This window comes from Tachypleus tridentatus, chromosome 1 (assembly GCF_004210375.1).
Source record: "Tachypleus tridentatus isolate NWPU-2018 chromosome 1, ASM421037v1, whole genome shotgun sequence".
NCBI classification, from domain to species: Eukaryota; Metazoa; Arthropoda; class Merostomata; order Xiphosura; family Limulidae; genus Tachypleus; species Tachypleus tridentatus.
The window spans coordinates 78594786-78611513 of NC_134825.1; the positions used below are offsets into that span (position 1 = coordinate 78594786).

Genomic DNA, 16728 nt, shown 5'->3' on the forward strand with positions numbered 1-16728 from the left:
TACATAAACGATAAAAAACGTGTCTAAAATAAAGTAAAAATTGTTACCTCACAGGACTACCTATGGTGTGCCTAGCGCAGTATCGAGTTCCAAATTTTAACGATATCAATTTTCAACCTTAAGGTCGAGCTGCCACCCAGCGGTAGTTGTACGTCTGCGGAAGTACAACGCTAGAAACCGGGTTTCAATAATCGTGGTGGTCAGAGCACAAATAGTCTATTGTGTAGCATTGTGCTTTACTTCAAACAACTAAACCGTCAAACTAACAGGAGCATTTTAAAATCTTACTTAGTCACAGCAAGAATACTCTAACGGAAGTTGTATGTCACCTTTATACGATCTTGTTTATGTGTATAAATTAACATTTATTGTTTTATGAATAATTTTATTTTCAAATATCCATAATATTATAGTTTCAAGCCCTACTACTGTTATTACTTGAACTGTCATTTAACAATTTATTTGTAACTTGGTTGTATATATTGGTTATTTTCTTATCAGCTGCTAAGACGCAAAGGTTGCTATTAACGCCAACCCTGAAATGCCCAAAATAAATTTGGTCATGAGAAAGCATGGTCTCTGAAGGTTGAGACCAGCAACCTTGGGTGATTGCTTCTGTGCAGTTTTAAACTTAAATAGTTTCTGAGGTAAGGTATTTTCTGTTATATCTCCACCGTTTTAAATAAAAAAAATACGAATATCTTTAGTCAATTAAGTCTCCAAATTAAGAAATCAACAAATTTTGTTGTTTATTTGTTTCATTTTATACTTTCAGTTCACAGACTAACAATAATATTAAGTTTTACTTTTGTAACTAAGCAACATAACATAAAATCTATTGTTGGGATGCATTGTTATCAAAACTCACTGGCTTTTCTATATATTAGGTGTTGTAGTATAAGGAACAACTTTTCTACGTTTTTTTGCGTGCCTCATTAAAAGGATGCGCACACGCAGTCAAAAAAACGACATAAAAAGCATGGATAAGCAGTAATACCCAGGTGAACATCCTCAGAGTCCATCTAATATGGACTAGAAATTTCAAATTTCTAGGTCATTTTCTCTTGGAACTATGGCGGTCACATACACATACCCACAAAAACGCCCTTTTATTATTATCGACTAGCGACAGAACCCGACTGCATTCGGAATATTAGGGTGATATATTTTAGGTTACAGTATGTGTATTCTAAACCTGTTGTAGTATAACAGAACACTAAAAAATATTTTAAACATTTTTTATTTTTCAGAAACATAAGAAAGTCGTAAAGAAAGTGCAGTAAATTGAGAATTAATCATTATTAAATAATTTTATCACTGCTACTAAATACTTCAAATTTACATCTATCATCATAAATTTATATCACATTTTATCAGAATCTTTCACAATTTTTTACTGTTGCAGTGTTTCAGGTTTGACAGTATTGGTTATTTTCCCAAAGAAATCACATACAGACACGCTCAATAATAATAACATAATAATTATTATATGAAATTCTGACATATAAAAGAGCCAGCCCTCTCCTCCCAGTCATACAGTAGTATGTTATGGACTTCCATCACTGGGAATCGGGTTTCGATACTTGTAATGGGCAGAGAACAAATAGCTTTGTGCTTCAAACAAACACAAACCAAAGCGTTTTTGTAACAATGCGTTTAAATAATGGCTTTTATATCATGTTGCCTAGCAATAAAAGTATAACCTAATATTGTTTTTAAGAGTCTATATGCTGAAAGTATAAAATTAAATGTATACACTACAAACTGAGAAAAATATATGTTGTTTCTGGAGCTCTTGCAGACACGTATATACTGACACGCACATGCAAACTCGAGTGTGTATGTCTTTCAGTGATTTTTTTGTAATATACTGCATAACTTTTCTATGTGTTTTTTCGCTGGTTTGTCTCTTCGAAAAGATGCGTAAGCGCATGCGCACATCCTTGTGGATAAGATAAATAATAATACATAGGTGCACACTCTCAGGATCCAACTGCAGGTTTCTAGACTCTTTCCTCTTGGAGCTATAGTGGTCACACATACACATATGTGCACGCACACACACAAGTGCATGTCTTCCTGTCTAGCTATTCTTAATCTTATTCATAATGTAAGGTCGGTTTGGTTTATTGGAATTTCGCGCAAAGCTACACGAGGGCTATCTGCGCTAGTCGTTCCTAATTTAGCAGTGTAAGATTAGAGGGAAGACAGCTAGTCATCACCACCCACCGCCAATTCTTGGGCTACTCTTATCGTAAGGAACTATCTCTTTTCTTTGTAATTTTTCGCTAGTTTGTCTTATTAAAAACACGTGCATGTACGCACACATGCACGTTTCTATGCATTTATCGAATAAAAAGATGCGCACGCACGAAGATAAGTAATAATATACAGGTGCAGATCTTTTGAGTCCACTTATTACGGGTGAAAATTTCTGGTTTTTAGGTTCTTTCCTATTGGAGCTATAGGGGTCACATACACGCGCGCAATGGGTTATTGAATCACAGATGTTAGCATCATAAAGTTATTGCTTACCTACCAAGTGCTGAAGAAAGGGGCTAACAAATATTAAATCTTTTATTACAACTTTAAACTATGAAATACGAAGTGTTTTATATTGTCCTCAAAGAAAAATTGATTACAGACGTAATAGTGTAAAAATCAACTTATTAGAATTGAAATAAACTAATTACTATATTTTAAATATTTAAATATTGTGCTCAAATTATTCAGATGAGGGAGACACTTGTGTTAAGAGGTGCAAAACTCGTAGGCTTAATATAAAATATTGAAGTGCTGTCGAATGTGAGGTTTGAAGGTTGAAAGCATGAATAATGTTACCTGTAACTTTTGATTAACTGTGATAAGTTTGCATAATCTTAATAAATCAATTAAACAAATTCGATTCAAATATGTAAATAATCTGCTAAAACAAGACTAAAAGTAATAGTTTTCAGTTTTTATTGTAATTTTCATCAACTTTGTAATTCGTAAACAACAAAGTCTGAGTCTAACATAAAGTACAAAGTTTTATAAAGATCTGTTTGTCAAGAAATATACGGAACTTAAGGAAACAAGAAACTGAAATTAAATCTACTGAAGACAAAGTAGGTCGTTAGATGCGGAAGTTATGTTAAATTGTTGCGATTACTAATACTTGTGTTAATAAGCTGTAAACATAATACTAATATTATGAAACTAACATTGGTTCTGCTATTTCTAGTAGTAATACTACTCTGCGTTTCTTAGAAATAGAGCATAAACATGCAAATAACATTGAGATTGCACTGTTTGCAAAGTAACAATTATTTACTGTAGTTATAAATAATAAGTTACCACAATAGCTTACCACACTTTTAGGTAATAGAAATATTTGAGACTTGATTCTAATTTCTTTAATAGAAACGGAGTAATAAAGTCATTGTCTTGCTTCTCAGTTTTGTTCTTATATAAGAAGTAGACTTTTTTTTAAAAAGTTGTATAATTTCTAGACTAGATAAATCATAAAAATTGATAAAATAGATCTAATTTGATCCTGAACATTGGGTTAATGTAGGTATGAACATATACCTTAAGTTAAATTTTATTGAAATTGAGTTTTATTTTATCACTTCAAAGTTTTCTTCACTGAATACTGTTGAAATATCTGATATGGCTTTTCAAATGTGTTACTAAATCACATGCATACTAATATTTTAACATAATAAATAAATATTTTTAAGTGAGCATTTCATGTTCATTATATTGGACACAATACTTAATAGCTGTGATTTCTTCAGAATCAGTTCTCCTATATCTTATTTAATACCATGATGTGTAAGTTATCAATGGAACAAGGAAACACAAGGTTTGCAGTCAGTTAAAACTAGTGTTAAATCGATTGGCAACTATATATGTGAACTGTTTCTGAGGAATGGGTGAAAGGTGGACAAGCATATTATTGCTGAGACAGAGCACTCAGATATTACTAAATGCAACGTGTCATGTGAGGGTCTGTTACTCTGATGATCCATTACTCCAAAGATGTTAATTTTCTTTTCCTGACAGTTTGAAGTGTTAAATTGATCATTTGGATAAATTTGTGAAATGTTATTGCAAAAACACCCAGGATATGAGCCAAAAGGTTACAATTTTTCGTGAATGAATGGATAACGTACATCATTATTTCCCCAATGATATTTTCTTCTCTGCTTATATAGTGTTAGCTGCAAAGCCCACATTCTTGAGGTTGGCATGATGTCACAGTCATGTGATTTTGTCTAATAACAATATCACCATCTTGGGAAAGAGGCAAGCAATAAAGTAAGTACAGTTGCATGTACACAATTTATACAGGTCTGCTATACACGTGTGCTACTATTTATAAATGTTTACCATATACACTTCTTAGTGTTTATTTAGGTTTACTGAATACATGTGTTACTGTTTATATAGTAGGAAAAATTATTTTCAAACCTGTTAGACATTTTCTGTGACACTAAATAAAAAGACTAACAAATGTTAATAGTTTCATAATAATCAAAAAAGAAAGCATGTAATATAATTAACATAACATAAGCAGATGGTAATTTGTTGGTAATTGCATTTTGCAGTATGGTTTAACCATAGTGCCAATCAACTAATGCATACATACACACTGTACATTGTTGGGCAAAAGTGATTATACATTTGTTTCATTTAGAACATAGTTTAATCTGTAATTATTATTCTGAAAAACAGTAATTGAAGTTATCTCCTAATGATATCTTTAGTACCAACTGGCTGATATACAAATTATAACTTTTGCTTTCCTTATTGTATTGGTTTAGTTTAAAAAGCAAATTGTGTTCTGTGATAGGTTGTTTAGGCAGAGTATTCATGATGAAACATTGAGAAATGGACGACAACTGTCTGTTGTGGGGAAGCAAGTGTAGAGGACGACGTTTCAAAAGTCTTCTGCCTTTTGTCTTCAAGTTCAAGACAAAGGCGAAAGACATTCAAAACATTGCCCTCTACACTTGTGTCCCCACAACAGGCAGTTGTCGTCCATTCTACAAAATTTCAAGTGAATTATGATTTATGATTATTTGTATGTAAAACTGCTTGTAATGTATGGTCTCGTATTATTATATAAGAAACTAGAGGGACAAGCAGTAGAGCTCATATCTTCACCATGCAGTGTTGATCATATTTGGTCCTCAAAAAATATGAAAATCTGTGCATTGCCAACAAACATGGTACATTTTTAGCAAGACAATGAGAAATAATATTCTATGTGTGCCTGCCAAGTTTTATCAAAATTTAATCATTTTGACTGAGTTACAGAGCAAAAATTGTATGAAAAATCAGTTCCCATGTTAAGAGATAGGGGTTTATTTTATTTTTGTGACCTGTTGTAAATTGCATCTGTATACATATCTTAAGCTTCCATGCTGACATACTTAACATGAGTATAATGTGGTTGTGGGCTGACTTGCATGCAGGTCGAGTGGGTTGTTTCAGCTTAACCATTGGAGTTTTAACTAACACTGCATGCTGTTACATGAAATATTTATTTGAAGTGACAATGCAGTGGGTGAATGGTACTAACTCGAGGCCTTACAGTTAAAACAAAGAGACTTGAGACTAAGACTTTCATTAACACTTTTATTTAAATCAAACACACTAATATTTATGCACGCACACACACACACACACACACACACACACACACACACACACACACACAGATATATAATGTATCTTTATTATAGGCAAGTGACATAATTACTGATGTTTAAGAAAAAATGGCATTATAGTGTAAAGAGCTTGGGCTAGAAATTGTGTTTCTACTAATAAGAGACATCTTCTCTCCTTCCTCTTGAATGATCAGATCAGTTTGGAGTGTTTGCTAGAGGTTGTAAGATTTTGTATTCTGTATTGTATATGTATAATATATCATGCCATGGTGTCAGCTGATTTCCTGTTTGTGATTTCTCGTTAATTACCAATAGTTCCTAGTGATGCATCATCAAATGATCAAGGCTTCTCTCTTGTTTACGAACTTCTAAGTTTGTCAGTGAATCATCCTCTTGCTAGTCCACTATCCAAGGTTTTCTTGGTTTCAACATCCAAATTTGCTTGACCTGTTTTAACCTCAATAGCATCAATTCACTTCAACTGAAACATACAATGGACAGTTTCTTATCTTTAGTTAGAAGCTTGCATAACTCTTTCTAACATTGATAATGTTTATCTGTTCCAATCTAAACAATTAATAAATGTTGTTTAGCAGCTTTCTCTGAATCTGTTTTAAACAACAACTGCTGTTCTTGATAGTGTTCATCATAAACTAATATTATATGATTATACAGCAACAACTTTCTTGGTATGTTCTTGTAGTTGTCATTATTCTATAAATATCATTGCTTTTCTTACACTTCATTATTTCCTGTTTATTAAAATAATTATTTGAGGCATCTAGTTATACCTCATGATTTTTGACAAAGGTATTTTTCATGTGTGATTGTAAAGGTGTACCAACATTGGCATTTCCCTTGTTAAAGCATTAGGTTGCACATTTTAAGGTTTTTTTTGGTTTTTTTTGCATACACTTATCATCCACTAACATGAATCACATTGATCTATGGTACTTTGACAGGAATATGACAAGGGATTGCATTCTGAAGATGGTTGATATGGGTATTAAAACTTTTATTAAAATAAAGTACAGAATAACTTTTTGACCTTCTTGGGTTATTTTCAGGTTCACAAAGAGACTTGACAACTGAAAGTGATCTAAAAAGGTTGAAACATTGTTCCATGCTTTATTTTAATTAATGTTTTAATATCCATACCGACTGTCTTTAGAATTTAGTTTTACTTCAAATGGGTTTCTCGTCATCATAAATGTCTATGGATTGCTAAACAGCAATGACAGTTGGAGTACTGTGACTTGGCTGATGTAATCCTTTTTTTGTCTTAGGGATTGCTACATCTTCAGTTATTTCCTAATAATTCAGTTGTTTCCAGCTTATCCATCTTTGTACAGTTATCATGTCTTTGATTAAAAAGTTACAACACATCTGCTATATAATATGCATGCACAGATATGGAGATAGATATTGGATTTCCCAGAATACAGATGAGGTATAATACCACATGTTACATAAATTATTCATGAACTTATCCTCTTTCATTTCTTCTGATGATTGAAGATCATCCAAGAATCTGTGTTCTCTAGGTGACCAGATAATGTAGATCATGCATTGAGTTAAAATGAAGGATAATTTTCCATTTCATGAATTAAATTCATAATACTCAGTGGTTGCAATGTTTTTGAATTAGAATGATCAAAATATCCTTGCTCTTTTTGTTCTTTTCTAGTATATGTTTTAATTGTATGAAAGCACATTTAAATGAATTTTCTAAAATGAGTGGAAAAATCTTAAGGACCCACATAATTCTTATTATTACTTTCCATTGATGTTTTAATTAAAAGAAATCCATTGATGTGGGTATCATTAAACTAACCTTTTTGTGTAAGGGACTTTATCAGTTAATCACATTTTTCTGTCATTGTTTTAAGCTCTAGATATTTTGTTACATTTTGATATGAATTGTTCACTTTAAAATTTTTGGGTATACAATGACCTTTACCACCAGTCTTTTCTTTTCCTTTTGGTAATAGTTTCTGTAAAACTTTACAGTAATTTCCAGTATTTCCTTTTGAGATGGTATCTTTCTTCCTAACTATAGCGAGTGATCACGAGCTTTAAGTTGTTTTAAATTGTAACTTTTTTTTGTGCAAGCATTATACTATTAACAGTCTTGTAGGAAAAATATGCAAGAATGTGTAAGTACTGTTATGTGAGGAGTTCTCTTGGGAAAAGTCTCATTTCATATCCTCATAACTCAACCTTTTAACAACAAAGATATATGATTCTGCATGGAGGAATACTTCATTGTCTGCTTTTCATTGTCTGGCAGTTTTGGTTTTGCTTCTGCTCTTTGTATCCATTTCCTGTCTTCCATGACTCTGATTATGTCATCAAGTGTATGTTGTCTCATGGAAATTCAAGCTTGGCAGCATCCATTTTCATGTTGTTACCTCTTGAATGGTAGTTGACAGTTCCACAGTTTTGTTTTGGAACTTTCGTCAGATAAGGTGTTTGCAAAAAAATATAATGTATGAATAATTGCATTCTTGGTGATTTTTGTTAATTTTGTTGATCCTTTTAACTTAGCGTTCATGATTTCTGACTTACTTGTTGTGTCTTTTGGCAATTTTGAAAATACCCAAGCTTTTCAACAACACCTTTCCATGTACCCTGTTATTTGCTTGGTTAGACCTTGGTAGGCAACTCACTTATATGTGTATTTCTATTCAGTAAAGACCCCTTTAGAATGTTATGCAAGTTGAACAATTAATTAGCAATTATATTTGGAATTATGTATGTGATAGTGTAATTAAAATAGATGGACCATCAAGATTTTCTATTGATTTCATTTCATAGATAAAATCTATCTAATTTCATTAAATTGGTTTAGTTTATTCCTGTATCTGATTGTGAGGTTATACATTTGTGTGGAACTAAGCAAACTGGTAAAGGCCAACTACAGCCATTTAATGAAAATCATTAAGGAACATGAAAATATAATAAAGACTAAAGTTGAACTATTTGTAAATTATGTATTTGATTATGGCAGGATAGTAATGAGTTTTAGATGGAATGAACAAGAGGTTAAAAAATTTTAGTTTGTAAGCATTTATAAAGCTTATTACAAATATGGCACACATTGTCCCAAGATATTCAGTATATCAGTTTACTGTCTTCAAGACAACAATAGAAGTATATAGTATAGAGAGTATATCGTGTATTGAATTAAATCAGCCAGAATTGATTTCAAGACTGATTGGTAGCATCCGTTTTAACTGAAAAACTCGCACACATCTTTGACATATTCAGGTTAAATAATTATTTGAAAGTTTTATATATGTAAAAACGGCTCGTTTGGGTTGAGAAAATATTTTATGTAGAGGAGCGAACAACGTTTTGATCTTCTTCAGTCATCGTCAGTCTCATAAAGAAAGAAAGAGGTAACTGACCAGAAGCTGACCACATGTTTGAAAGGGGTTGTGTCAGAATATAGAGGGCAGTGTTAGATGTTTGAATATATAATTTTATATTATTTATTTTATTATTTTAATACAGGTATAAAGGTGTTTCTTTGTATTGGTTTATTTTGGGCTTGAGTTGTTGTACAAGTAAGGCTTCTTTAATTTTGCGTTTGTTTATGTTTGTTTCTTTCTTTAGTATTTGAGTGTTTTCTATGGTTATGTTGTGTTTATTTGACTTGCAGTGTTTGAAAACGTGTGAAGGTGACCATTTACGTTCTTTGAATCTGGTTTCCATTTTTCTACTTGTTTCTCCAATATAGAAGTCGTGGCAGTTATCACATTGTATTTTATAAATAATGTTGGTATGGTGTTTGTCAGTATAGTTTTTACATAGTATAGACCTCAGTTTTGTGCCTGGTTTTTGAATAAATTAGTATTAACTGGAATGTCATTTTGTAACTAGTTTTTGCCAAATGTTGGTTATTTTTCTGCTGACGTCGGGAATATATGGTATGCAGCAGTATATGGTTTCATGATTTTTAGATCTGTGAGATATATTTACTTTTGTTGGTTGATTTTGCTTTCTGTCTAGGTGTGTGCGTATAATGTTTTCTACAGTTTGTGGAGGAAACTTATTGATGTTGATGAAGTATTGTTTTATTTTGTTTAATTCATTGTTAATTTTGTCTGGTGAGTGTAGTTTTATGGCTGTGTTTATTTGGTTTCTTAATATGTTGAGTGTTTGTTTTGTATCATGTGCTGAGTCCCAAGAAATGTGTAGTCCAGTATGGGTGATTTTTCGGTGGATTCTGTTTTAAATTGTGTGTCAGTTCTTGTAATTTTGTGGTTAAGAAATGATATTTGATTGCTTTCTTCCTGTTCACATTTTAACTGTGGTCAGCTTCCAGTCAGTTACCTCTTTCTTTTTTGTGAACATGACGATGACCAAAGATGGTCGAAACATTGTTTGCTCCTCTACGTAAAATATTTCTTAACCCAAACGAGCCGTTTTTACATATATATTTCTCCACAAGTGGGTTTTCTCGACATCACTGATTATTATTTCATCATGGCGATTGTACAAGAAGTGTAAGTCCTTGTGTTTTCTTAGAGTATTTGTACTTATCTGTTACCATTGTGTCTGAACTAGCATACCTTACATCACAAATAACAGTACATGCTCATACGATCGTTAAGAAACTAAGAAATTTAAACCAAAGAATTATCGATAGAAGAAATGACATCTATTTCATTCAAAAATGTAGAAAGGAACAACTAACCCCTAATTTTGTAAAGGTAAAACTATCAAAAAATTTTAATAAATACACAAACATTATCCAAAATTTATAGAAAAACTAGTTAAAGCCATGTTGAACATGAAATACAAAGAACTACATGACTTACAAAAAAAATGAACCTAGACCATCAACTGGCATGCTGCATTAAACCAGAGATTTATAAACTTATACAACAAAACATAAACCAAATCAACACTAAGAATGACAGAGACAAAAAGATCTGCTACAACAAAAAACTAGAGAAACTAAGATGCAAACAACAGAAAAGACATTCGCGACAAACCATTGACTAACCTCATAATTAACAGATTAGACTGACAATTAAACACAGGCGAGATACATCTACTTAACAAAGGACTCAACTTCGCAATAGCACCTAGGAACATTCCAACCTCAGAAATCAAAACATGTTTAGAAGATCTAGCCAGGAGACTTGTGATACTTTTTACAGAAAACAAAAACAAGAAAACAACCAACAGAAAGAAGACAATTTAGACAATTTTATTGACATCCAACAGCTAAACTTCCTAGGAAAAATTAAAAATTTATATTTTCCAGAAACACCTAAAAACAACATCTTAAATGATTTTTTCAAAGAATTTTCCCACAAAACCATCAACATAATTTCACAAAGCAGAAAGCTAAAAAACAATCTCACAAAAAGAGACATTAATTCCATTAAAAACCTAAAACAAGACAAAAACATAAAAATTCTAAAAGCAGATAAAGGTAATGCTATAGTCACAATGAACTTGAATGAATACATCCAAAAAGTGAAGAACATCCTATCAGACACAAACAAATTTAAACCAATACACACAAATCTAACAAAGACACACAAAATGCAACTAAACAACATACTACTAAAAATGAAAAAAATCCAACACAATTTCACAAACACTATTCTTACCTACGTAAAACTGACTCATGCACACCACAAATATACAGCATCTCCAAACCTCATAAACCAGATTGTCCATTACAACCAATTATGTCCACATGTGAATTGTTTAATTACAATCTTGGTAAATACATAGCATGGCATTCTACAAATATGTGATATCAGCCAGCTCATTCATCAAAGACTCTTAATTTCAAGTCTAATCTAAATCAAATTAATCATAAAGCCTCAATGGCCAGTTTCGATGTTATATCCCTCTGTACAGAAGTTCCAACCACTGAAGCCTGCAAGATAGCCTTAAAATTCTATATCTGAGACCCTAACCCATCTATAGACATTCCCAAGAACCAGTTAGCAACCTTCATAGAATTCACCACGATGAAGACAAACCTCATGTTCAACAATCACAACTTTCTACAAACAAATGGCCTAAGCATGGGTAACCCAGTATCACCAGTTCTAGCCAATATTTTTATGACACAAGTTGAAACACAAGCAATTAACAGAGCATTACATCCACCACTATACTGATACAGATATGTAGATGACACGGTTGCGGGATTCAGATCTACAGAACACATACTTAATTTTTTCAGTCACATTAACTCTATACATTCCAACATTAACTTCACATGTGAACAGGAAGAAAACAATCAAATATCGTTTCTTAACCTCAAAATTACAAGAACTGACACACAATTTAAAACAGAATCCACCGAAAAATCACCCATACTGGACTACACATTTCTTGGGACTCAGCACATGATACAAAACAAACACTCAACATATTAAGAAACCAAATAAACACAGCCATAAAACTACACTCACCAGACAAAATTAACGATGAATTAGACAAAATAAAACAATACTTCATCAACATCAATAAGTTTCCTCCACAAACCGTAGAAAACATTATACACACACACCTAGACAGAAAGCAAAATCAACCAACAAAAGTAAATATATCTCACAGATCTAAAAATCATGAAACCATATACTGCTGCATACCATATATTCCCGACGTCAGCAGAAAAATAACCAACATTTGGCAAAAACTAGTAACAAAATGACATTCCAGTTAATACTAATTTATTCAAAAACCAGGCAGAAAACTGAGGTCTATACTATGTAAAAACTACACTGACCAACACTACACCAGCGTTATTTATAAAATACAATGTGATAACTGCCACAACTTCTATATTGGAGAAACAAGTAGAAAAATGGAAACCAGATTCAAAGAACGTAAATGGTCACCTTCACAATGTTTTCAAACACTGCAAGTCAAATAAGCACAGCATAACCATAGAAAACACTCAAATACTAAAGAAAGAAAGAAACGTAAACAAACGCAGAATTAAAGAAGCCTTACTTATACAACAACTCAAGCCCAAAATAAACCAATACAAAGGAACACCTTTATACCTGTATTAAAATAAAATAAATATAAAATTATATATTCAGACATTTAACACTGCCCTCTATATTCTAACACTCAATTACATAACCCTTTTTAAACATGTGGTCAACTTCATTTTTCATTTTTTTTTTTTATCTTAAGAACAGTAAAAGAATTGTTTTTTGTTTTCAACTTGAGGATTTTTTTTATTTGAATATTTGTGTCTAGGTAAACATTATACTCATCCAAAGAGATCTGTATTTATTTTGATAGTACACAAATGATTTAGGAGTAATTATTTTTGGATTGGTATAGAAAACAAATGAAATTGCATCATTTATTGTTCTCTTCCAGTCAGAAATGTGCTTGTCTAGTGAATTTGTTTAATGTTATATAAAGACTGTTATCTGATTTTCAAATTTTATATTGCTTTATGTAGTGGATAGTTAGAGTAACTGAATGACACATGGCATTTAGTGTTAAGTGGGTGCCCTGTCCAGGAAGAAGTTTGGTGCTCAGGATTTTTGTTCTTATCATAGAAAAAACTCAGATACTTGAAAATAATTCTTTCTAAATAGCGAAGGGAAAAGCTGGAGTAATTGAATGACAAGTGAAATGTGTCCTTTTGTGTTCTTTGTCAAGAATAGAGCTTGATAAATCAATATAATCAATCATCTGTGAGAACTGATTTCATGTAAATGATTAACTAGTTTTCCTGATTATTTTTGTTCATTTCTGATAATCAGTGGATTGGATAATTTAGGTTAAGTTTCCTTTTAAAAATTTAGAGAACTTGGCTTGCCTTTTGCATTGTTTTCAGAGCATCTTTCCTCATGATTACTCAACTTACATTACTCTTTGTTTTCTATTAGTGGAGTAATGAAATCCTTATCTCTCTTGGTTTCCAGTCACCTGGGTTGTAGATGGAGGTTATTCCTCCAGAGTATTTGGGTCACTTTCCTCAACTGTTGGAGAAGAGGACAAATTTGGAGAATCTCCTACCTCAGACCCTTGATGTTTTGGTTTTACCCAGATGTCGGGAGGTGGTTTGTCCACTTTAGTATTGCTTAGTTTATTGTGATTATGAATGAATCACTTTGTGGCTAAAGGTTTTGGATCTATCCAAAAGTTTATCTGTTGTGGTCCAAATGACCTCCACTGTCTCATTGGAGCCTGGACACTGGTGATGATGGATCACATGATATACCATGCACAGTACACAATTTAGGTTTCAAATGAAGAACAAACCTGTAATGGATGTTCTGTTGGTAAGATCATGGTGTATGCAGATGCATTTTGTTTGGATAATGCTCTCACTGGCTCTCCACTGTATGTGGTATTCTAACTGTAGTGTGAGAGAAAGTATGTTTTGGAAGTTAACATGTTTTAAAATTCATCCCACTAAGAGCTGGTGTTAGAGACTATGGATTGGGTCATTTTTGATAAAGGGAAAATATTATCAGAAGGGAGGTCCTTATACACAGCACCAAGGTAGAGGGTATATTGAAGTACACGGAGAATGTCATGAGACGAATATTGCTAATGGCAGTTAAGTGGAGAAAAAAATTCATATCAATGCTTAGATGGCCAAAAGTAAAGAAACCCTAGCACTTAAGCAGTAGCTGTAGAGTGAGGGGAAATAATTATTTAGTGATGTAAAGAAATAAATATTATCAGAAATACATTTTTGATTTGAAAAAAATGTTAATTTTCTAACTGTTTTATCAAATTCTGTAAATTCCTCCAGTATGCACTACAGATTTTGGACGACTAGTGAAAACTCATTATTTCAATCTAATATTTAATAGCCTTATTATCTTATAAACAATTAGTAGTAGTAGTTATGTAAAAACTTAAAAAAAAACAATTTAAAAAGTTTGTAAATTCTACAAGTAACATCAATGCAAATAATTGTCTCTGCTTATTGTAGTAAAGAGATGAACAAATAATAACGTGGTATTTTGTGCTACTTACTTGCACTGTATGTGTAATAATATATTTTTCTAGTTTTTACTCATTCTTTCATTTCTGTGGATTACATATTTTATTTACTTGAATGCCCTCATTAGTTTTAATTTCTCTGCATGTGCCCAAAGGGTTTTGCACTTATTTTAAGTGTTACATTAAAAGTGCAGTATAATGCACAATTCAAAAATAATTTTAAAATACATTTAGTCTAAAATAATTTGGCATTAATTGCAGGCATTTTTAGTGACAGAAAGCTGCAATACTAGAAAACTACCCAACAAGAATTTAAAGTGAAATCAGAAAAATATAATTTTTGTAACTTGATCTTTAATATTAGTACAATAACAATTCTTGACACTTTAATATGAAATTTAATTTTAAAAAGATGCATGATGTTTTCAGAATTAGTTGAAGTTATTAATAGGACAAAGTAGAAACAACTACTTTGATTTACCATACACTTGATGTAATTTAAATTTTTATTGGTGTTTAAGGAATAGGAAAAGACTTAAAAGTTCATGTAGATTACTGCACACAGTCTGTTTGTAATGTACTTGCATCTGTGGTATTTTGATGTTTTCGGAATTATTAATTTATGTTTCATGATAAAATGTTTTCATTGTTATGATTTCGGGTTTGTGAAACAAAGAAGGATTTAATGTTGATTAAAGTTTTAAACCTTTGTTAGAATGGTAAGCCATATAGTAAATAATTCAGTTGATTGTCTGTTTCTATCTCCTGATTTTGCAATAATTTTCTTGAGGATTCAGTTCATCCTTCAACAGTATTTTTTTCAGACTTTATTTCTTAGGTATGTGATGTTTTATCCCTTGTCCCTATTTCTTACGATTAGTGTCCTTTCTTACCACATAAACATTCTTCCCAACCCTATTTGAATTTTTATCCCCCCATCCCTTGACATTTGGGTCCATGTGAAACAATTCACCTCCCAGTTAAATGACAGTGTAAGCATGTTTCATTCCCCATGAGCTTCAAATGAGTCTGTTCTTACTTATCATTGTGCAGATTGTCCTCATCAAGACCAACAATTGTTGGATTCTGTTTTACCTATAGAGAGGGTGGGACCTAAATCTCCTATCAGTTTAACATTTTCCCATTTTTTCTGCCAATGTCTTACTCTTACAACTCTTTGGTATTCTTCCACTATTCATCTCCTATTTGAGGCTCTTCACACAAATCCTGAGGAGTTTTTTTGGGACTTTTTTTCCCTCCTTAACTCTTCATTGGCTCGTTTGCCATCTTTAGGTCAGGCATTACTGTATGGTATCACTGTTTTTGGGACCTTCTGGGTTGGAATTCAGTCTTATTGAGCCTGTTTGCCCATGTTTTGTCTCCAGGATTTATGTATGGTCTTATTTTTATGGTATTTTGTCTTTGATATGATCCTTGATTCTTTTGAATCTTAGGTGGCATCAGTCCAACAACAGTATCTTTTCCTGTCTGATAGCCCAGTTGTCTTAGTTGAAGCCATGTGACACCCATTACAGTTTCTCATCCTTTTTCTTCCTGACCCTTACCTGTACCCCCTTCTCAACATTTCTAAGCTCATCACTTTTTTTGACATGCTTTACAGTGCCAACAGTACTGGTGACTATGTGATGGATTCTAATCTAGTAGAAGCTCAACTTGCAGTCTATTTCCATCAGTAACACCCTTTTTTAAGGATATTTGTGTTCAGTTCTTATTGGAAAAATTCACAATCCCATTTTCCTTGTGTCCTATATCCAATTCCTTTCCTCCACCTCAGGATCCCATTGTTTGTCAGCATCTGCCAGAATCAACTAAGGATCTCCTTGTTCAACAGACTATTGAATTTGTTACCCATTGATCAGTAGGTTTTCACTCTTGACTATTTGTTGTTTATAAGAAGACCAGAAATTGGAAGCCTATTATTGATTTATTTTCTTCCTCACTTGCTTCGTTAACCTTCCCTGCTTCATCATGGAATCTAATCTCACCTTCCAGTGGGCATTTTCTCTCAGCTTATTGATGAAGAAGATAGATGTTGTCAATTCCTACATATTCATTTTCCCTTTGGTTTGTCCATTCTGTGATAGTGTAC

General features: G+C 32.3%; 1 protein-coding gene across 2 annotated transcripts in view; it reads left to right on the top strand.

The window, feature by feature from the left end:
• Nucleotides 1–2727: 2727 nt before the first annotated feature.
• LOC143253071 (tetratricopeptide repeat protein 1-like) overlaps nt 2728–16728 on the top strand; it is a 44796-nt gene continuing 30795 nt past the window's right edge. Inside the window, exons 1-2 of one of the 2 annotated variants that reach the window (XM_076506262.1) lie at nt 2732–3107; nt 4200–4302. The gene's annotated coding sequence lies outside the window, so the exon portion shown is untranslated. Of the gene's footprint in view, nt 3108–4199; nt 4303–16728 lie in introns of both variants that reach the window. The other variant, XM_076506272.1, reaches the window with a different exon arrangement.